Below are 23,944 nucleotides of genomic sequence, written 5' to 3'. Positions count from 1 at the left end.
TTTCAATATATTACATCAATTTCTGGATTGAAAAAATCATCTTTGATACCTTTTAAATCCATAACAAAAGACAGTAGAGCCATGGTCCATAGAAAATAGCGTTAAATCTTATTTTTTTATATCTCACCAGTAGGCTTAGTGCAGCGTGGAGTTTAACAGGACCGTAGTCAGATTAGGAATGAAAATATTAATTTGTTTACAGAAAATATGTCGCAACATAGTACTATTGCAAAGGGCAAGGCTGAGTAGAGGATAAATAACCTATATAAATTTAAATGACACCACTTACTCGATAAACCTTAGTGTTGAGACAAGGCTTCCGTGGCATATTGGAAGGAGTTAAAACATATTACTATGTACTTTTCTTAGTTTTCTTTGGTGAAACAGCGACGTTTGTCACTTAATATTAACTTGTGTAGGGAAAATGACCGTTCAACGTCTACTTTTGACAAGGGACGGTATGAGAAATTGTTGAGGCGTGAACTATATATTAATATATTTGCTGGTAACTCCTGATATGTACCAGATAAAACTTTACATATGTTTTCTAAAATGGTGTATCCTGGATTTTTTCCAACACTATTTGCGTTTTTTCTTTTATCGTACTACTAACTGGGCGTATATTATTGGTATTGTATATATTTATTGTACATCATCCATTATATCAAATTGTTCATTTAGGGATAGTCCATGCGATTCCAATTTACGGAATTACGGAACTTGGGGTTCTCTAGTTTGTTTAATGGAATACTGCTTGAAAGAAAGGCGTCTGTAAGTTCATAGAAAAATGCAATATTCAGTGCTGGACGAGGCGTGGCTCTTCAAATGTCTTGTCACTTTAGTTTTGTAACAATAATTTATAATGCGTTCACACACAGTACAAACAGGTCATTTCCTTTAATACGTATGTCCCTATAACCCTCAGGATCACTGTCAAACCACATTTGAAATAATTGCCGTAAATTTCTTTTCTCTTTTGGCATTTTACTTCTATTTTCTCCCCAACTAATAGTTGTTAATGCAAATTATGTTACTATTTACAAATAGTTATTTAAATACACACGGCGAATACAATTTACAGCAGAGGTAAAAAAGAAAAGTATCAGCGCGACACTACTACAAGGTTCCGTAAATAACAGAACAGTTCAAGACGCGAGTCAGCTGTGAAGGCCACCGACCTCCACGCCGGCTCTGTTAAACTCTGCACGTGCACTAAGCCTACTCATCAGCCTTTGAATTTATGGCATCTCTTGTATATACTCGGTATATTGATTTAATATCTGATGAATTTAGACCATTCAAAAGTGCAATTTTTTTGTTTAGTCAACTCTGCATCCCTTACAATTTTCTAGATTCAAAACTTTAGTAATTATTACAGATCCATACGATTTTGAAGCTCTGGATGACTTGTACATAAGACATTACATAACTTCTAGGCTCTAAAAGTGATGGTGAACCGTTTGAGCTCGGCGTCTCAAAATTTTGAAAAACTTATCTCTGGTGCTGTGTCACATATAGAAATATTCATAAATTTTCTCTACACACGTGCCTGAAATGCTAAAAAAAGAGTAAAAGTGACCAGGCACAGACAAACAAACCATCTGCCGGGGTTTATAAGTATAATCGGAACTTTATTCCAGAAGCCAAAAATACTCGCACCCACAGCAATTTTCAATTTTGACCGAGTCAACTTATTGATCTTATCAGTACGTGGTCCTTTGATTATTTCATTTTTACTAATCACTTTAGATTTGTTGGTACAGTATTCTGTAGAAAATTACTTTTTACACTTGTATCTTAAATATATAAAACTTTGGATATTTTTGGCCACTCTGTTAATTGATTTTTCACCTTCCAGAAGGCAACTTTCTATGAATTCCCGAACTCAGCACATTTTAAACATATAAACGTGAGAAAGATAGAGGCCTTATCAGATTCGGAATACATTTAAGGGGAATGTCAAACCTATAAAATATCACGTTATCCACACGTGTAGATAGATTTATGCAGGGCTGTCGCGTTTGATTTAGAGGGCCAGATAACTCGAATAAGTTTTATTGGAAGCTACCTTTTATCGTGACGCATTCCTGCATTTTGAAATAACACTTACTTAACCTTGCCATATCTGGGCGGACCCCGATCTCTTCGACAGGGGAGAATCTATGGGACAGAGTTTAGTTCGAGGGATGGACTGTTTTATCTAGACAGCCTTGTTTTCCTGCTAAAAATATGGGACTTGTACAGTCTGAAACGTATCAATAGTTTGCGTAGATAATTCTAAATAATTCGAAAGGGAAATAAAAATGACATATTTTGTGATGGATCAGGAAATGCCAGTTTAAATAAATTATTATTATTAAATGTGTTATTGATATTGAAGTGATTCATCTAAAAAAATAATCCTATTTTTGGTAATTCTTACAGTTTCTGACTGACAGGCCAAAGTTGACCAAACTATAATAATAGCAATTTTATTTAAAAAAAGGTCACTGACTACCCGTCTACCACGTCACTGGTGGTTGTAGCGAATCGTTTGTAGATCATTTATAAAGGACGATAAGTCAAAAAAAATGATATCGACATTCGGCATATTCACGGTTAGTAAAAGTATGATGGTCCATGGTTGTAAAAAAAATCGAATGAAATGCAAAGTCAAGCATAAAGATCACAACTAAGAAACTAAACAAACGTAAAAATTTAAATGATAGCACGCGAAAGTGACAATCATTAGTATCATTACGATGAAACTGTCACCATGGAAGATACCTATTATGTGGAAATGTTAAAAAAGATGTTACTGCTCTGAGCCATACATTTAAAAAATAATTATTTGTGACTAAACTACGCAGAATTCCAAAAAAAAGTAGAGAAATTTTTTCTTCAAAAAAGTCTAACTTATTAAAAAATAATATTATTTGCTTGATAATTCAAAGAAATAAAAAATTTCGAAAAATTTCTGTTAAGGGTAGTTAGAAAACTATTCTCATTTATAATCGATTTTGATGAAACTTATGATAGCTAAAGAACTTTGGTATGATTATTACCTACAGTCAGAAAGAGAGTTATCTTAAAAAATATCCAAATGATAAGAGCCCCTTTGAAGGATATCTTAGTAACGGTGCTCCGGAGGACCAATGTTTATAGGATTTTTTTTTACTAGTTTTGGCTCTACTTTCACCTCATCAAATTTTGTATAACCTTTTCCAAACACCCTGTATATAGAATAAAAAATATATTTTGCTCTTTTTTAGAGAACATATCACTAAATCCAAAATAATAGATACTCATTAAAATAAAAGTAGAAGAATGTCATTGCATATTTTAAAATAAAAAAATATAAAAATTATATTTAATCACCTCAACTCAAAACATCTTTCTATTTTTAAAAGTAATCGAGATAACCGAGCTGACTATCTCGATAAGAGTACGAAAGATACAAAAAAAATAAAAAGCTAATGACATCAGAGTTAGGGCCCAAAAAAAAACGAATATTTTTTTTCGTGTTTCTTGTGAAAATATGTTAGTTTATCATGTTTTAAGAGCCCCCTCAAAAAATTTACTCAAAAAAAATTTTTTTGAGGTCGCTAAAGATTTTTAAAAATTTCCAAAATTCCTCCTAAAAATAAATATCAACGAACTAATAATTTTTTTTATTGAATTTGACGAACAAAAGAATAGAAATAAATCACGAGATACTTAAATTTAAAAAAATTAAAAAATTATAAATAAGTATTTGATACTCACAGTGCGGTTGTAAATTTTGCCACGATAAATTTTTTAAGTGTCTCGTGATTTATTTCTATTATTTTGTTCATCAAATTCAATAAAAAAATTATTAGTTCATTGATACTTATTTTTAGAGGTTGCTCGAAAACATTTTAGGTACACTACTTTTAAAGTTAAAATAATTAGGAGTGACCTTTAGAAATTAAGAATCGAGATTTTTCCAACCTAGAAAATGATAAAATAACGAGAAAAAAATTAAAGGGAAAAGAAATGAATTTTTGAGGATTTTGGAAATTTTTAAAAATCATGAGCGACCTCTAAAAAAATTTTTTGAGCTGATTTTTTAGGGGGCTCTTTTCACAAGAGACACGAAAAAAAAACATTATTTTTATTGGGCCACCCTAATCAGGGTACATACTAAGAATCTCTTTTTGGGATCCATCTGCATGTAAACCTTTTTAAACGATAGTCATCATCCCTATCATTGTTGATTTTTAGGGAACAATACCTTTACTTGGTGAAATAATTAGGATTCATTTAAAATTTAATTAATTATAATATAGTAATAAAAATTTAAAATTTTAAATTAAAAATTTTGAAAATATAGTTATTAAAAAAATCTACTAAAAAAATATATAAAAATTTGAAAGAAATAATTTATCTATTGGGATAATATTCCCATAATGCATATTAAGACAGTATTAATATTTTCGTCGAAGTACTGACGACTATTAATCCAGGTTAATCTACAGACTGCCAAGGATAAAAGTGTCGTGACTAACCACTGGGAGAAAATGTTTACTTATCTCGGCCTAACAAATTCAGCAGAAACTGAAGTATTCAAAAAATACTGAAATTAAATGACAAGTATCGAGTATCTCATTGAATATCACTTCGGTCAGATGAGATAAACAAATATGTATAGCTGTACCGCTTATTTTCTATATGTTTGTTCATAATATATGAACTTATATTTATAGACATTTATATGTACAAAATGCTGACCATTGTGCGATAGCCAGTTAGGGCAGCTTCAAGCCTATTCTATATTTAGTCGAGGAAATAAAGCACAAAAAAGAGCCGAAATCTCCGAAATTTTTCGATCAAATCGTATCAAGATGGGTTTTTTTGCATTCGCTTTCTAAAATTATGTGGAAAAAATGTATAAATTTTGTATTATGTTTTTCGGCCAAATTGCATTCGTGCAATGCAAAATGCATCCGGATAAATGCATTTTTTAAAGTTACTTAGAAAAAATTCGGTAAATAATGCCTGGAATGGACTCAAATCAGAGGCCTGGGGGTTTTCGAGGTCGCTGATACCGAAGATGACCTTCAAATTGGTCCATCACCGGCCTGGAGCTTAGGATTGATGATGAACGTCAATTTCACTCTTAAATGTAACGAGACTTGACATCCGGAGGTTTTTCGGGTCGCTGATTCCCAATCTGGTGTCGGCAAGCACCCCCCGGACACCTGGTGCACCGGAACCTGGACATGGACGTCATCTCCGGGAGTTTTCCTGTAAAATTCGCGTAAACGAGCCAAAAATCGCATCAGGGTTTTTTTCGGGGCGCTCTTATCATCATATAATATAACGCATGCACGACTAAGGGTCCTCAAACCGGGGCCTACACGTCAGTTGATGATGAAAATGATATTTAGTAGAATATTTTCAAATTAAAGTTAATAGTTGATTAGATTAGGATAAAATGGAGTTAGATTATATTTGAGTTAAATTAAATTGAAGTTAAGAGTAAGTTAGAAATGGCAATTGATTTGGAAATAAATGATTTTAATTTGATTTTGAAACAACACACATTGTGACATTCATTCAATTTACTCCCTCTATTTTCATCTTGCATACTTTAAATGAGATCAACAATTCCAAACAAGTTATTGCAGTATTAACGGCAGTCTCAAATATATTGAAAATTCACTGTTTATTGATTTTTCTGGCGATGACGCTGATTTCAAGATCCAGGTTGCGATGCACCAGGTGTCCGAGGGGGTGGTCGCCGACGCCAGATTCGAGAAGAGCGCCCCGAAAAAACCCCCTGGTGCGATTTTCGGCTCGTTTACGAGAATTTTACAGGAAAACTCCCGGAGATGACGTCCATGTCCAGGTTCCGGTGCACCAGGTGTCCGGGGGGTACTCGTCGACGCCGGATTAGGAATAAGCGACCCCAAAAAACCCCCGGGTGTCAAGTCTCGTTGCATTTAATTTATCTATTACGGGAACATACGCCTTCCAGATAATTGTTTAGGTTTCAAAAACATATAATAATAAACTTTGCCGTGTTACCTACTACGTATAAGAGACTATTTGGATGTCTGAACTTGACACACCTGACCAGCGAATTGACGCGAAAGCGGAAATCATGTTGGAAACTTTTGAAATATATAATTTACGTATCTATAGTCTGTTTAGAAATGAAAGAGAAGTAATAAAAGCTTATTATGTATGCAAATCGAAAATAAATGTAGTACTGATGCTTATATTCAATATTTTTATATTTCGTATTATCGGTATAGATGAGGTGTACTTTTAAAAAAACTTTGTGTGACCGGGTTGTACTAAATTGTAGCAGGTAACTAAAATTTAATCCCCGACAATCCGTCTTTGTCTATGCCGCTTCAATTTCTCGGTCCATTTCTCTTATAAGTAAACAATATAAAAACAGCATTTCAAAACATGAGGCTACTTTAAGCATCATAACCGGGTTAAGAGGGTTTTTAGTAATTCAAATAAAATTATTCAATATTATTATCAAAATATTTATTTAAATTTAATGAATAGACTTTTATTCCACACAAAAATATATGTATTTTGAAAATTCAAATTATGGTGAGTAAATGTAGTGTTGTATAAATGTACAATAAAGAAAATAAAAAAGTAGGTATATTAAAATTCATCCTCTGAATATTCTGATGAATTATCTTCGTCTCCTAGATTGATAACGATAGGTTCCACAGTAACGTCAATTAAATTATCGAGTTCCCACATTTTCTCCTCTTCTTTTTGTACATGATGTATACATCTTTGCCAGTTATCTGCAGTTACTCGTTCCAAGGAATTTTTTAACAAAATTTTCACGTCACTTAATTTAAACGTCGTATTATTTCGCGCTACATCTCCTTTTACCTGCGCCCAGACTAATTCGATTGGGTTAAGTTCACAGTGATAAGGTGGTAACCGTAGTACCGTTATTTGGCGATTTGTTGCCATTTCATCGATAACATATTTTTTCTGATCTTTATTAAGATTGACAAGTGTCAAAAGTTCCTTTTTCACCATATTTGTTTCAAAAGAAATGTTTTTTCCGGATAACCATTGAATTATATCGGCTTTCCTCCAAGCAGTCGTAGGCGTCCGCTCGGTCTGCCGTGAATGGTAACTGGCATTATCCATGACAATTACAGACCCCGGAGGAATAAGATCCAACATCTGTGTAAAATACTCTTCGAAAACATCTGCGTTCATGTCTTCGTGATAGTCACCTGTATTTTTAGATTCAAATAAAAGTAAACCGCCATCTACAAAACCACTGGCACTACCTATATGTGTCACTATTAATCTTCGCCCTTTACCTGAAGGTGCCTTGAACCCTGTTGAAAGTCCATCCAAAAATGCTTGTCGAAAACTTTTTACATTTTTATCTTGCCATACTTTTGTTACAGTATATCCCTCGTTGACCCAAGTTTCGTCTAGATAATAAATATTCCTCCCTTCGTCACGGAATTTTCTAATTGATCTTAAGTAGGATCTTCGCCAACAAATAATTTCATCTTTATCGATAAGAACTGACTTCCTGTTCTGCTTTTCCCAGCAAAAATTCAACTCTCGTAAGACGGCCCATAATTTGCTTCTACTGATTTTTGGCAAATCGTTGTCCTCTGAAAGTTCACTTAAAATTTTGTTTAGCGTTGGTATTTCTTTTTTAAAATAAAATGAGTGTACTTTTCTGCGAATGACATTTTTGAAGAAATCATCTATAACGACTTTTGACCTCCCTGTAGATGATTTTGGGGGATTTACAGTATCTTGTTCATTTTTTGTTTCCTTTAAAAGTCTGTAGATAATCGATTTTCCAATCCCTGTCATTTTGGAACACTTTTCCACGATGTCGTCAACACTGTTGGTAGGATTTTGGTGTTTCAATGCATTAAATACATTTAATATAATAATCTTCTCATTCTGAGACAGCGCACATCTTTTCACGCGTTTAGCAGGTACGTAATCTGATAAGCTCGACATTTTACCCAAACAATATTATATCCACTGGCACAATAGTCACTAAACACAAGTCGAATTTTACTCTACTGCACTAGCACGTCTTCGTATATTCAGCTCTAAGACTGGATTGATTTGTCACAATACACTGGCTCCTGCCCTTTGATGTATCCAGTAAAATATACTAATGTACACCCATTACCTGTTAGCATTAGTGTTATCCGATAATTACCTGAAACGAAATATTACCACGCCCATGGCCGGTTCTTATCTCGGGGTTTTATTACTCTCTTTCACTTCCAAACAGACTATAAATGAAGAAAATCTAATCAAACATGTAGGACACCAAAAATATATAATTTTTCATAAAACGTGTAATAAATAGGCACGGTCCTTGAATCTATTGTTTAAAAAAATCAATGCACATTATCTTCATCTGGTTGTCGATATTTGTTATAAAATTCCAAGAAGACCCCTACGCCACTTTCTTGAAATTAACCGTAATCGACACCCGAGGTAGAAAGAGATTGGCGGAAAATTTCAAGACACGCCCCTGCCCCGGTAAATTGTTACTGTAGTTCAGATAACAGAACTTTATTGGCTTATTCTTGCCTTGGAATTCTATCACAACAAATATTGTACGGACTAATATCTGAAAGCAACGTAAAAGTGGGGGGCTGTCTAGCATGAGATTCGGTCCTTTTTTTTATATTCGAATTTCCCATTTACCCGGCTAATTGCGGCAATATCTGCGAAATTTCCGTTGAAATACGGCGCGGTCGACGTGAAATAAAACCGACAAATCTGTTGCAGTAAAACAACACGTAGGCAGATGAGATGGAGGCGACGGTATATTAGAAACAGAAACGGTGCGGTTTCGTTTCGCTCTCAGCAGTCAGGTACGGAGGTAATAACGTTTATTCCCGTTATCTGCCGCCCGGCTACGTGACATATTGCGGACGCACGGTAAAAACCTAGAATCCAATGGCGGACTCGCCGGAATCAGGGAGTTAATCAGCCTGTTTGCACAGGACGGGCGGCTTCAGTTTTGGCCTTTTGTTATTTTTGACGTACTTAAACGAGACATAATCGCTAAACAGTTACATTATTTTAAGAAATCTTACAACAATAGTAATATGTAATTTTTGATAATTCTGGGACTTGCACAAAAGTAGCACGAGCAAATAAACTTGCATACTTGCTTAATGGTAGTTTTTGAAAGGTATTAAACTAATTCAAATAAAGTCCTTATAGTTTCCTAATTATACAGGGTTTCCCGGTACTTGATACAAAAAAATACGAGGACAGATAGATAAGGTCAAAGTAATATCGGTTCTTTATAAAACATTTTTCCATACGGGCCTTCGTTAACAAGTTACGGGCCCTTAAATTAGAAAATTAAAATTTTATTTTTTTTACAGTCTCTAAACTATTAACTTCAGTATGATGTAAATTTGGTGATCCATAACACATACGTACAGCTTGTTTTTGATGTTGTATGTGAAACTTCATTATGCCCAGAACGCTAGGGACGGACTATGCCCAATGGTTAATAACCCAGGATTTTTGCATAGATGACGATCGCAATCTGCCTGTATCAAAAATAAGTTCCCTGAAGAATTTGCCAACAATAATACCTACTCTCTTGATTCAAATCGGTAAAATTAACAGTTTAGGAAATATTTGTAATTTTGTCACAGTGCACATTGAGCGGCGCCTCCACCATTTTTTGTTTTTAATTTTTATTTGCACTTAATTACTATATTAGAAGTTTAGACTTTTTTGTATAGCTTTTAGTACAAACTGAGAAAATTAATATGTTTCGCTAAATTTAGAATTATACAGAGTGTTACACAACAACGTGGAGAAACGCTTCCCTCACTATGTATGTTTTTCTTTGAATCTCTCGGGTTTTTTTGATACAGGGGGTTTTCCGTCAACAGAATTACACAGGAATATTTTAGATGGTACGCGAATATTTGATGAGACGTATTGAAAAGTGTATTCATGGGCCAATTTGAACACAATATGTAAAATAATTTAAATACAGTGCTATTTTTTTAAAACCTGACAGGCCAACTTGTGATAGACTAGTACCTCCAAATGCAAAGTTGTAGCAAATAACTTAGCAACAGTAGGCCGTGGATATTAAACAAAATTGTGTTGTTTGAAAGGAGCTATCTATCATTATTATATTGTCATTGTGTTATTTTAAAGTTGTTGTATTTTAATGTTTATAAAAGTAACGTTTTAATTCAATTGCGAAGATGATTTTGAGCCTTTTGTAGATCCTACCAGTTGTTTTCAGTTTTACTAAGTTGGTTGTTAAAAACTTCGGATTTGGAAAAGGCTTATCGGGATGTCTTGCGTGGAATTCAGCGCACGCATTGCGAATACATAAGCCATTAACATGAAGAAAAATTAATTCACCTTTCTCTTTTGGATTAAATAACTGATTCATCTTAGCACGTTATTTTTTATACACATTCAAATACAAAAGCTTTCAAATAACACAATGACAATACAATAACAACACAAACAACACAATTTTTGTTTAATATCCAAGGCCTGCTATTGCTGTTTTAGCTTCTTTCAGTTTCTGCCGACTGCAGATTATTTTCGTTGTTTTTGCTGATTGTTCGAAAACGGCTACTCCAATAAGGAAATGTGATATAACATTTTTTATTTAGAATTTGAGGGTTTGTCAAATTGTTAAAAAAATACGGTGTTGTCATTTAAAAAAAGTTAGTTTTTGTAGTTACTGCAGAAATCTTGCAACACTGGAAAAAATTATTTATAAATTTTTCTTAATCAAGTTATTTCCTACAACTTTGCATTTGGAAGTACTAGTCTATCACTTCAAATAAAAAAGTTGGCCTATGTCAGGTTTTAAAAAAATAGCACTGTATATTCCTCATTTATCTAAACGAACCATCTTTACAAATTGCTAATATGTAAAAAAATGCTAAAAGTTATTCAAAAAGTCAAGAGAACATTTTTGTTCATAACGAAGTTTGCATTTAAAAAATGTAAAGAAAGTTTGTATTTCCAGTGNATTGTTCGAAAACGGCTACTCCAATAAGGAAATGTGATATAACATTTTTTATTTAGAATTTGAGGGTATGTCAAATTGTTAAAAAAATACGGTGTTGTCATTTAAAAAAAGTTCGTTTTTGTAGTTACTGCAGAAATCTTGCAACACCGGAAAAAATTATTTATAAATTTTTCTTAATCAAGTTATTTCCTACAACTTTGCATTTGGAAGTACTAGTCTATCACTTCAAATAAAAAAGTTGGCCTATGTCAGGTTTTAAAAAAATAGCACTGTATATTCCTCATTTATCTAAACGAACCATCTTTACAAATTGCTAATATGTAAAAAAATGCTAAAAGTTATTCAAAAAGTCAAGAGAACATTTTTGTTCATAACGAAGTTTGCATTTAAAAAATGTAAAGAAAGTTTGTATTTCCAGTGACGTGCCATAATTTTTGTGTAGTGGATATCGAGATGTAACTTTTTCTCTGATAACTTTAACACCCTATGTCTCAAAAACGATTAATCGTAAAAATTAAATCAAATAATCTTATCTATGGGATTAGATCTTTGCATACCTAGATTTCTGGCAGCAAAGACTAATGTTTGATTTCATTTGATGGGATTTTCTCGAAAAAAATTATATATAAAACAGAGAAAAATAGAGATAGAAAAACGGAACAAAAAATAAAAAAATAGAGTAAAAAATACGAGATATTAATATTTATTAATTCCATACGAGAAGAAGCTAACTTATAAAACAATCCTAAGTAAAATGTGTCTTTGACAAGGATATAAATAAACCAACAAAAATACACTACACAATACACAATATACTTTGAATTTATTTAACAATTTCATCAGGTACATCAGGTATTAGGTTATTTTAGATATACAGGATATTTCTTAATAACGAGCTAATATTTAAGGAGGTCATTCTTGGGTCCCTTTTAGGAAAAAAACTTCATATGAACATATGTCCTAAAAGTCTTAACTGCTAAAGTTTTATGAAAAAACATTTTTTTATAACTTTGGTATTACCCTAGATATTTTTTCAAATTTGGTACACGCCTTTTATTCATCGAGATGCATTTTCTGATGTACAAACAATTTTATTATTTTTGCCAGTGGCGTCAGGTTTTGAATTGAATATTTTTCAAGAAAAATATATTACGTCACTGCTTTTTCTTAAAGTAAAAATCATTTTTCAAATCCTCATTCCTTTCTGAGTAAATGTGGTGTCTTGATTTTTTTTTCGTTTGACGTACGGTTTTCGCATAAAAAAATTAAATTCATTCATTTGCATCTTATTGGACCACTTACGAAAAAAAAAAAATTTATGTAACTTTGTGTAATGAACCTGTTTTAATTTTGATTTTTATTAGGTCTGAATTTAAAAGTACTTATTTTATTTCGGATTATTTTACCCCAGCGGTGAGAATTATTGATTTTTCTACATATATATCAAATATCCACTCGCGGGTCTGACCGGCCGATACCAAACTCTGACAAGCCGTTGGTCACGTGGAGGCCCCACCACGACCGGTGTCAATCCGGTGGGGATTTGGGCAACAAAAGTCCTCGACATTCCCCGAAACCGACAGTTCGTATCCAGAACTCAACACCGAATAGACGTCCACCGCCAGCAAGAACTCTCCACCGAAGCCAGCCCAGAATAACCAGCAAACCTAGTAAGAACTATTTTCCTTATTATTATCCGTTCCAACCGGGTACAAGTCCGAAAAGATTTGTACACTTTAAGTGTGGAATTACTGTGGGCCCGAGAAGAATATTCTTGGTAACCCACACACCAATTCCACCGTCCGTCTCAACCCACACGACAGTGCAATCGTTGGATTCGGCGTGTTAAACCCAATCCTGACGAAGCCGTCGTGTTTACTACAGCGTTGCTTGGTGTCCCGCACCTTGATGTACGCTGGGTAATAGGGGATATGTGAACCAAGACCTAGAGGTTCGGCGTGCCCAACCCAATCTCCGGGTCGTTCCATATAGTATCCGTACGCTTCTCCCTGGTCGGCGTGTATACCCATCAGACCGAGAAGCGTTGTATACAGAGAGTCCGACAACATCGGCCACCAGGACGTATACCGCTTAAAGGCTAGTACGAATTGTAAGGCGAGATACTCCGAATCCCGTTTCACCATCCTTTCTTTCCGCCTTGCACCGCTTGAGCTTTCTTCGCTGGTTATTACTATTGCTACCGCTTACCGCATTCCGTTTACTAATTTTGCATTACTTGCTAGGCCATCATACCGATATTTGACCGCCCGCCTGTTTAAAATAAATCCGAAATAACTCCGAATAAATTTTGGTTTATTTTCAGAATCAGCGGGGACCAGTAAAAACGTCTATCAATATTTTAATCAGACCGTCCAAAATCACCTTTTCCGTTGTACATAAAAACCGTCTACGATTGTAGAGCAATAAATATTTGATTTCGATCCCGTTCGTAAATATTTATTTCTTTTCTGAGGTGATAAGCAAAATGGTAAAAACCCCGGGGTCATAACTTTTTAATTTTGTCTCTTTCAGTCAGTTTGTATATAATTATTGTTAAGAAACTTGTAAATAATTTCAGCCATTTAGTAGTGGGTAGGGATAAAAATTGACACTATTTATAATTTGTATTTTGTAAATAAGTATTAATATTTTCCCTGTGTGAATAAATCTAGTAAAACTTAATAGGTTTATTTCTTTCACCGTCGAGGTAAAACGATAACATTCCGAACCAGCAAAAACGCTGATATCGTTTTGTAGAGCTCCCGTTAAATTTCATAGTTAAAATAAAACTACACTGAGAAAACTACTCTCTGCCGAACTCTCTGCCGTACTCTCTGCCGAACTCTCTGCCGTTTTCTCCTAAAAGAAATTCATTGACCCCTGGAATTAATTTTCTTCACTGTAGCTACCTGTGCGCTTTACTCTAAACCGAGGGTAAGGGATACGTGGAGTTTCCCCCACGTCATATTTTGGGAAACTGGCGCCCGAGGATAAAACCGAATATTTAAATTATAAACTAACGTCATCGTTTAGAGTCCAGTCCGAGGAATATAAAACCGTTCCGAAAAGTAAATTACAGGGGGTGTACACACAATAGTTAAAAGTAATAAAAATTTACACCGAACCATCCGGAAAGAGAGAACCGAGGAAAAGTGCGTCACATTTGAACAATAATTTATTTAAGATAATAACTTTTAAACAATTTCAAAAATGATTTTTACTTTTAGAAAAAGCAGTGGCGTAACAAATTTTTCTTCAAAAATATTCAATACAAAACCTGTACATACGCCACTGGCAAAAATAATAAAATTGTTTTGTACATCGATGAATAGAAGGCGTGTACCAAATTTGAAAAAATATCTAGGGTAATACCAAAGTTATAAAAAAATGTTTTTTCTTAAAACTTTAGCACCCTGTAGTTCAAAAGTTAAGAGTTAAGACTTTTAGGACATATGCTCATATAAAGTTTTTTTCTTAAAATGGACCCAAGAATAACCTCCTTAAATATTAGCATGTTATTAAGAAACACTGTATAATTTTTAGTTTTTATTTTCGATAATTGTTTATTACTAGTACTTAACTACTTTAAAATAGAGTAAAAAATATGTGAGAGTTAATAACAGTATGTATTTTAACAAGTCTAACAAGTACTTTAAAAATAGTTTCGATAATCTGAGCAGTTTTATATTCAATATCGAATTTAAGAGGCATATTTGAAGCAAATAGTGTAAAATATCGCAAATGAAGAGATTTGCTGCTAGGAAGAGGCGTTTTAGACTACGTTCGCGGGCGGGTGCGCCGCTGGGATCTCCAGCAATAAAAAGCCGATCCGGACGCAGGCAAATGCGTAAATACGGGAGCCAGCGGCGCGGCACATTTGGTCGCGTCGCGATAAAGAAGTGCGGGGGAAAGGAAACTACCGAAACTGATGAGTAATTTGTCGAAAATCTCGTTGGGGGGCGATAAGAAGTGTACGGGAGCCCGTCATGTGCACGCTGCCGCCGCCGCCGACGACGACGACGACGCCGCTCCCGCGCCATGTTGCCTTGATTTACGGACTGCGGTGGGACGCCGGTTACCTGCCATCTTCTTACCGAGTCATTATCTTTTATTCGAACGGGTGTCACTTAACTGGGCTGCTGGATTAAATGCGGGGGGAACGGGGAGGCGTACTATGCCATTCCTGGAGTAAAAGCTCATACCAAGGAGTCATTAATCAATGAATTTCATCTTGCTCCGAATTGACATCCACCGATATACCGATAGCTTTAAGATGTTGTTTGAAAATATTTATTTGTCGCATTTCAATTTTTAGTAAAGTACTAGTAATAATTTTATTGACTACTGGCAACATCCCATGCTTAAATATTCATAGTAATGTCTTTCCGAAGTCAGATAAACATTTAAAAGACGCGTATCAATAAAATTTAATGAGTTTCAGGAATTTTGAAGCTCTTTGCACCCTTAATAAGTGGTAAAAATTTCAGCCCGAAAGCTTCATTAGTTTGGCGTTGGCGCAATTTGTTGTCTAAGAAGATGCTGTTTTTAATTCATTTTTCCCAAACTCCTTTTCTTTTTTTTTTATTCTTACATATCCAAAAATGTTTACAGAGTTAGGTTTTATTAATAATATGACCCTTTTCTGGAGCATGCCCAAAATTTTTTTATTTTTGAATTGTCTCTTATGTACAAGAATATCAATAGAAATTTCTCATTATCTCACTTATTTATGCAGAAAACGACATTCTCAACAACTAGTCACTTTGATTATTTGAAACTGAAAATGCAATTAATTATGTTACTATCTAAACAAAGATCTAGATTTTAGTGCATATTTTTCTTCTGAAGGCATCTTTCGAAATGTCAAGAAATATAAACCGACAGTCTCTTCTTCAGAAAAAGCTAAAAATTCTTTTGAAGAAGAGAGCAACATGTGTCTCGAAACGTCAAGAAACCTAAACCAACGACGTGGTAATTATTTAGAATTTGTGAAATGAATGATTTCGTGGCAAAAATACATTTTTTCCTCGTCTCCGTCGTTTTCTTCGTCTTATTCGTTTTCTTCTCCTCTTGTTATTGTCTTCTCACTATTCTTTTTTCTTTTCTTCTTCTAATTCTCATTATTTTAGTTAATTTATATGAAAAAGACAAAAAATATTCCCTTCAAAGAAACAATCGAAATTTTCAAGTATAGTCTTTCCGAAGTCAGTTAAAGATGTATAAAAACTTCTAACAATAAAATTTAATTAATTTCATGGGCGTCCCTAAAAAAGTTTTCTGCTAAAGGTAAAAATTATAATAATTTGTATATAATGTGTAGAAACTTTCTATTATTCGTAACTCTTATCACGTAGGGGTGTATAATCCAATAAATGGATATACGCATACGCCTCTACGTGATATTAGGGACGATATGTTCATTTGACCAACAACATATTTTAATTATTTATGTTCTCAAACAATTTTATTATATTGATGGTAAATTTCGTTTTGTTCCGTTTCAAAATGTCTCCAAAATACCATGTTGTGATAATATTAGTAAACAAAATATGCCTCTTATTATTTATTGCCTTTCGCAATTGTAATATGAATGATTAATAGAAGGTGCCTATAATAAATTCAAATTATCTGAATCACACCAAATTCCGCATTGCTGCACTGCTGCTAAGACATTTGTTGACACACGAATTTATGGCCAGGTGGCCCAGTGCAGCTGTGTTTGTGCCGCGTTTGCCCGCGTGCTCATTCTTCAACTGGGCAACTAGACCTGTATATGGGTATGGCTAAATAAAAATGGGAACAAGTTTTTCAAATATTTCAGTGCTGAGTTGCTGCGTCAGCGACCGAATCTGGTACATACTGCCAACCTCTTGGTTCTTCAATTGGGATCGGAAAGACCTGCCACAACCATTTTCATTATTTGTAACTGAAGATACAATTTTGTTAATATCTGAACTGAATATTATTTCGTTTAACTATCGGTACAAATAATAAAATGATTTGAAGACTTTTATGGTAGTTGTTAATGGATACAACAATCTGCTTGCCACTTAGTCTGTCTCTAGCATTCTTAACGTTTCGAGAGACATGTAACCTGAGGGGTTATTTCTTTATCTATCTATCCATCGTTCTGACCAGTATCATAACGAGTCTGAATTTCACAAGAATGTTAATTCTCGAAAGGGAGTTTATTATCATTGTACTTTAATTAACACGTGGGAACTTAGAAATGTTGTACGTTCAGAGAATGAATTTCAAGCACTTACCATCCATTGCTTACGTAGGATGTAATTCAGCGGCTGGCTATACAGGGTGACACTGAAGTTGGAGAAACAAAAGGAACCACCAAAACTTCCAGGAAGGGTTTTAATAACAATCAGCAAAGCAAACAAACAAAATAACAACACAACGGCTCGAACAGCATTATTCATTAATTTATTTACAGGCGACAGCGTACCGAGATTCAGGGAATGCGCGCTTCATAGCAAAATTTGGAAAAACTATCCATTATTAAATTTAATTAATTAGCCCGAGACTCTAAGGTTAATTAGACTGCTCAATGTGAAACTCAAGGAAGAACTGACTTTTTCTCCTAGATCTCTCCTAAATTCCACACTTCGCTTTGACACGCCCATTTCTTGGGTCCAGAAGTTTTGGTTCTTATCTTATTGGCGGGGACCTGAATATCGAGACGCTTGGATATAACTATACTAGGTTAATAATTACCTAATTGACTTGACTTACATTTATATAAGAATTCTGAAACTAAACTTACTTACAAGTAACCCTAGCCTTCCTCTAGTGACTCCGTGTAGCAATTACGGGGCGGATTAGTCAATCTCATTTAATATCTTCTTAATAGCTTGGAAAATCCGCCGAAAAACCAGCTATTGATCTGTTAGTTTATTTTCCAATTACAATCAATTTACAATTTGAATTAATTCTACTTTGGAATCTCTACGCTTTTCCCGTGGTTTCGCGCGTTATTAAAAATATCGATTTCCTTCTTTATACCTGCTCGACACATGGCCCCGACTCTAAGCGAACTTGTTAAAAAATTATTGCTAAATTTCTCCGAAGGACGACACTACCTACTTGAAAGCCCTCAACTTTCGATAATTTGTGTTGACTGAAATATTTTACTTTTTATTACCACGCGACCCGGCTTTTGTTACAGACATATCAATCTCTGCTGTTTCTTTTGAGAAGAAAGCGATCTGGAAATTAAATAACATTAGTGAAAGGAATGATTCCGTGGTAACATAAATTTTTCCCTTCTCCTTATTCTTTTTCTTCCTTTTATTGGTATTCTTCTCATTTTCGTTTTCTTCTCCTCATTCGTCTTCTCTTTATTCTTCTTCTTCTTCCTCTTCGGGAAAATTACTGTGATAATATTGAAAAAAAATACTAATTCCAAATTTTGATAATCCTTACGAGTTACAATAAAAACGTATGCATATTTTTAAAAAAGGGGGATCTTTGTGTGAAGTTAATGCGGTGAAAGACGTATCCAATTAAAAAATCAAGCACGTGAAAATGATAACCGGTCATTATCTCCGGTAAGCCGGCAGTTCAGCATAATAACGGCGGAATCCCACCGGACCCGGCGGAACAACGGATATTTGACAACATCATAATATTTAAGGTAGAAAAATTGAATGTTTCGGTTAACGCGGCCACTTTTTCCAGTTCTCCCTTCCGCGAGGGTCGGGATCCCCCTCTCCGGGCGGCTCACGTCACTCAACCGGCATTACGTCGCTTCACAAACATACGGTTTAATCTTTTTTAAAGAGGGTACGGTTTAGTTTGCTAATTAAGAACCATTTAAAATGTCATTTTTCAGTTTGGCCCCCGCCGGCGTAATTGTGTTTAATTTTTTCGCCTTTTTAACGCGGCCCGAATGCAGGTGTCTTGTCNCGTAACGGCCGATGAACCATGGGGACTTTCCGACCCAGTATATTAAAATCCGATAGAGAAAGATGGCTATAATGAAGGCGTCTAATAGTCACCGCCCATTTCGCCCTTTCACAAATAAGAAGTGGATCTTATTTGTGGAAGGGCGAAATGGGCGGTAACTATTAGACGCCTTCATTATAGACATCTTTCTCTATCGCACGGATTTCTATGACTTTCTTTATCGCTCTCACGTAATGGCCGATGAACCATGGGGACTTTCCGACCCTGTATAAAAACGTCTAATAATAATATTTAATGAATTTCATGGGCGTCCCTAGAAAAGTTTTCTGATAAAGGTAAAAATTATAATAATTTGTATATAATGTGTAGAAACTTTCTATTATTCGTCCCTCTTATCACGTAGGGGCGTATAATCCAAGAAATGGATATATACATACGCCTCTACGTGATATTAGAGACGATATGTTCATTTGACCAACAACACATTTTAATTATTTATGTTCTCAAACAATTTTATTATATTGATGGTAAATTTCGTTTTGTTCCGTTTCAAAATGTCTCTAAAATACCATGTTGTGATAATATTAGTAAACAAATATGCCTCTTATTATTTATTGCTTTTCCCAATTGTAATATGAATGATTAATAGAAGGTGCCTATAATAAATTAAAATTATCTGAATCACACCAAATTCCGTATTGCTGCACTGCTGCTAAGACATTTGTTGACACCCGAATTTATGACCAGGTGGCCCAGTTCAGCTGTGTTTGTGCCGCGTTTGCCCGCGTGCTCATTCTTCAACTGGGCAACTAGACCTGTATATGGGTATGGCTAAATAAAAATGGGAACAAGTNTGCTGTTTTTAATTCATTTTTCCCAAACTCCTTTTCTTTTTTTTTATTCTTACATATCCAAAAATGTTTACAGAGTTAGGTTTTATTAATAATATGACCCTTTTCTGGAGCATGCCCAAAATTTTTTTATTTTTGAATTGTCTCTTATGTACAAGAATATCAATAGAAATTTCTCATTATCTCACTTATTTATGCAGAAAACGACATTCTCAACAACTAGTCACTTTGATTATTTGAAACTGAAAATGCAATTAATTATGTTACTATCTAAACAAAGATCTAGATTTTAGTGCATATTTTTCTTCTGAAGGCATCTTTCGAAATGTCAAGAAATATAAACCGACAGTCTCTTCTTCAGAAAAAGCTAAAAATTCTTTTGAAGAAGAGAGCAACATGTGTCTCGAAACGTCAAGAAACCTAAACCAACGACGTGGTAATTATTTAGAATTTGTGAAATGAATGATTTCGTGGCAAAAATACATTTTTTCCTCGTCTCCGTCGTTTTCTTCGTCTTATTCGTTTTCTTCTCCTCTTGTTATTGTCTTCTCACTATTCTTTTTTCTTTTCTTCTTCTAATTCTCATTATTTTAGTTAATTTATATGAAAAAGACAAAAAATATTCCCTTCAAAGAAACAATCGAAATTTTCAAGTATAGTCTTTCCGAAGTCAGTTAAAGATGTATAAAAACTTCTAACAATAAAATTTAATTAATTTCATGGGCGTCCCTAAAAAAGTTTTCTGCTAAAGGTAAAAATTATAATAATTTGTATATAATGTGTAGAAACTTTCTATTATTCGTAACTCTTATCACGTAGGGGTGTATAATCCAATAAATGGATATACGCATACGCCTCTACGTGATATTAGGGACGATATGTTCATTTGACCAACAACATATTTTAATTATTTATGTTCTCAAACAATTTTATTATATTGATGGTAAATTTCGTTTTGTTCCGTTTCAAAATGTCTCCAAAATACCATGTTGTGATAATATTAGTAAACAAAATATGCCTCTTATTATTTATTGCCTTTCGCAATTGTAATATGAATGATTAATAGAAGGTGCCTATAATAAATTCAAATTATCTGAATCACACCAAATTCCGCATTGCTGCACTGCTGCTAAGACATTTGTTGACACACGAATTTATGGCCAGGTGGCCCAGTGCAGCTGTGTTTGTGCCGCGTTTGCCCGCGTGCTCATTCTTCAACTGGGCAACTAGACCTGTATATGGGTATGGCTAAATAAAAATGGGAACAAGTTTTTCAAATATTTCAGTGCTGAGTTGCTGCGTCAGCGACCGAATCTGGTACATACTGCCAACCTCTTGGTTCTTCAATTGGGATCGGAAAGACCTGCCACAACCATTTTCATTATTTGTAACTGAAGATACAATTTTGTTAATATCTGAACTGAATATTATTTCGTTTAACTATCGGTACAAATAATAAAATGATTTGAAGACTTTTATGGTAGTTGTTAATGGATACAACAATCTGCTTGCCACTTAGTCTGTCTCTAGCATTCTTAACGTTTCGAGAGACATGTAACCTGAGGGGTTATTTCTTTATCTATCTATCCATCGTTCTGACCAGTATCATAACGAGTCTGAATTTCACAAGAATGTTAATTCTCGAAAGGGAGTTTATTATCATTGTACTTTAATTAACACGTGGGAACTTAGAAATGTTGTACGTTCAGAGAATGAATTTCAAGCACTTACCATCCATTGCTTACGTAGGATGTAATTCAGCGGCTGGCTATACAGGGTGACACTGAAGTTGGAGAAACAAAAGGAACCACCAAAACTTCCAGGAAGGGTTTTAATAACAATCAGCAAAGCAAACAAACAAAATAACAACACAACGGCTCGAACAGCATTATTCATTAATTTATTTACAGGCGACAGCGTACCGAGATTCAGGGAATGCGCGCTTCATAGCAAAATTTGGAAAAACTATCCATTATTAAATTTAATTAATTAGCCCGAGACTCTAAGGTTAATTAGACTGCTCAATGTGAAACTCAAGGAAGAACTGACTTTTTCTCCTAGATCTCTCCTAAATTCCACACTTCGCTTTGACACGCCCATTTCTTGGGTCCAGAAGTTTTGGTTCTTATCTTATTGGCGGGGACCTGAATATCGAGACGCTTGGATATAACTATACTAGGTTAATAATTACCTAATTGACTTGACTTACATTTATATAAGAATTCTGAAACTAAACTTACTTACAAGTAACCCTAGCCTTCCTCTAGTGACTCCGTGTAGCAATTACGGGGCGGATTAGTCAATCTCATTTAATATCTTCTTAATAGCTTGGAAAATCCGCCGAAAAACCAGCTATTGATCTGTTAGTTTATTTTCCAATTACAATCAATTTACAATTTGAATTAATTCTACTTTGGAATCTCTACGCTTTTCCCGTGGTTTCGCGCGTTATTAAAAATATCGATTTCCTTCTTTATACCTGCTCGACACATGGCCCCGACTCTAAGCGAACTTGTTAAAAAATTATTGCTAAATTTCTCCGAAGGACGACGCTACCTACTTGAAAGCCCTCAACTTTCGATAAATTGTGTTGACTGAAATATTTTACTTTTTATTACCACGCGACCCGGCTTTTGTTACAGACATATCAATCTCTGCTGTTTCTTTTGAGAAGAAAGCGATCTGGAAATTAAATAACATTAGTGAAAGGAATGATTCCGTGGTAACATAAATTTTTCCCTTCTCCTTATTCTTTTTCTTCTCTTTATTGGTATTCTTCTCATTTTCGTTTTCTTCTCCTCATTCGTCTTCTCTTTATTCTTCTTCTTCTTCCTCTTCGGGAAAATTACTGTGATAATATTGAAAAAAAATACTAATTCCAAATTTTGATAATCCTTACGAGTTACAATAAAAACGTATGCATATTTTTAAAAAAGGGGGATCTTTGTGTGAAGTTAATGCGGTGAAAGACGTATCCAATTAAAAAATCAAGCACATGAAAATGATAACCGGTCATTATCTCCGGTAAGCCGGCAGTTCAGCATAATAACGGCGGAATCCCACCGGACCCGGCGGAACAACGGATATTTGACAACATCATAATATTTAAGGTAGAAAAATTGAATGTTTCGGTTAACGCGGCCACTTTTTCCAGTTCTCCCTTCCGCGAGGGTCGGGATCCCCCTCTCCGGGCGGCTCACGTCACTCAACCGGCATTACGTCGCTTCACAAACATACGGTTTAATCTTTTTTAAAGAGGGTACGGTTTAGTTTGCTAATTAAGAACCATTTAAAATGTCATTTTTCAGTTTGGCCCCCGCCGGCGTAATTGTGTTTAATTTTTTCGCCTTTTTAACGCGGCCCGAATGCAGGTGTCTTGTCGTGGGATACTTTAATTTGTTTTCATTCCGTTTTATGGCCGTCTACATCGGTTTTTTCTCGCCTCTGTCAACGACTAGTGAAAGACAAAATGGGGAAAATTATGTAGTACTATACCCACAAATATTTGTATTTTTTCTAGTTGTTAAATTATGGTTTCTAGTTTACATCTCCACTTATTAGTTTTCTATTCATTTGCTTATAAACCTGACAGAATAATTTGAATTATTTATGAAATTAATGATGTCAAATACTAAAAATCCTAATGAGCTAAAGATCTAAAGTCACTGATTTTCGAGATACAGGATATTGAAAATTAAAAAAATTATTACATGTAGGCTAGGGAAGAAGATTAATTAAAGGGAAAAATGTATTGAACTGGTTTGTATAAATTTGTCAACCAGTGGTGAAGATACATAATTTAGTATATTTTATACAGGCTGTTTCAGAAAGACCTCCCGTAAATACAGGGGGTGATAGTACGACAAAAAAATAAGAATTTTTTGTTTTATGAACTGTGTCTATCTCTTGTTTTCGAGATACAGAAAATAGAATTTTTACGAAAATTTCCAAACGGTACGAAATAGTTTTATGTAATTAGGTATTCCGGGGTTTTAAAGGATGCCAAATACGCTGGTCTAATTTTTTTTTAATATTTCATAGGGGGCGCTAGTTATGCTACATTCCTATTACATTTTAAGTTCTAATTTTTTTAAGGTTAAGTTTTTACCATTCGGGATACAATTTCCAATGTAAAAATTTATTTTCTAAAAATAATGTACTC

General features: G+C 34.4%; 1 protein-coding gene across 1 annotated transcript in view; it reads left to right on the top strand.

The window, feature by feature from the left end:
- The window catches only part of LOC108917938 (myelin transcription factor 1), a 192,210-nt gene that overhangs the window by 72,735 nt on the left and 95,531 nt on the right, over window positions 1-23,944 (top strand). The gene's annotated exons all lie outside the window — the stretch shown is intronic.

Source organism: Anoplophora glabripennis, unplaced genomic scaffold (genome assembly GCF_000390285.2).
Source record: "Anoplophora glabripennis isolate ALB-LARVAE unplaced genomic scaffold, Agla_2.0 scaffold12, whole genome shotgun sequence".
Classification (NCBI taxonomy): domain Eukaryota; kingdom Metazoa; phylum Arthropoda; class Insecta; order Coleoptera; family Cerambycidae; genus Anoplophora; species Anoplophora glabripennis.
This window is presented reverse-complemented; position numbering and strand designations above follow the sequence as displayed.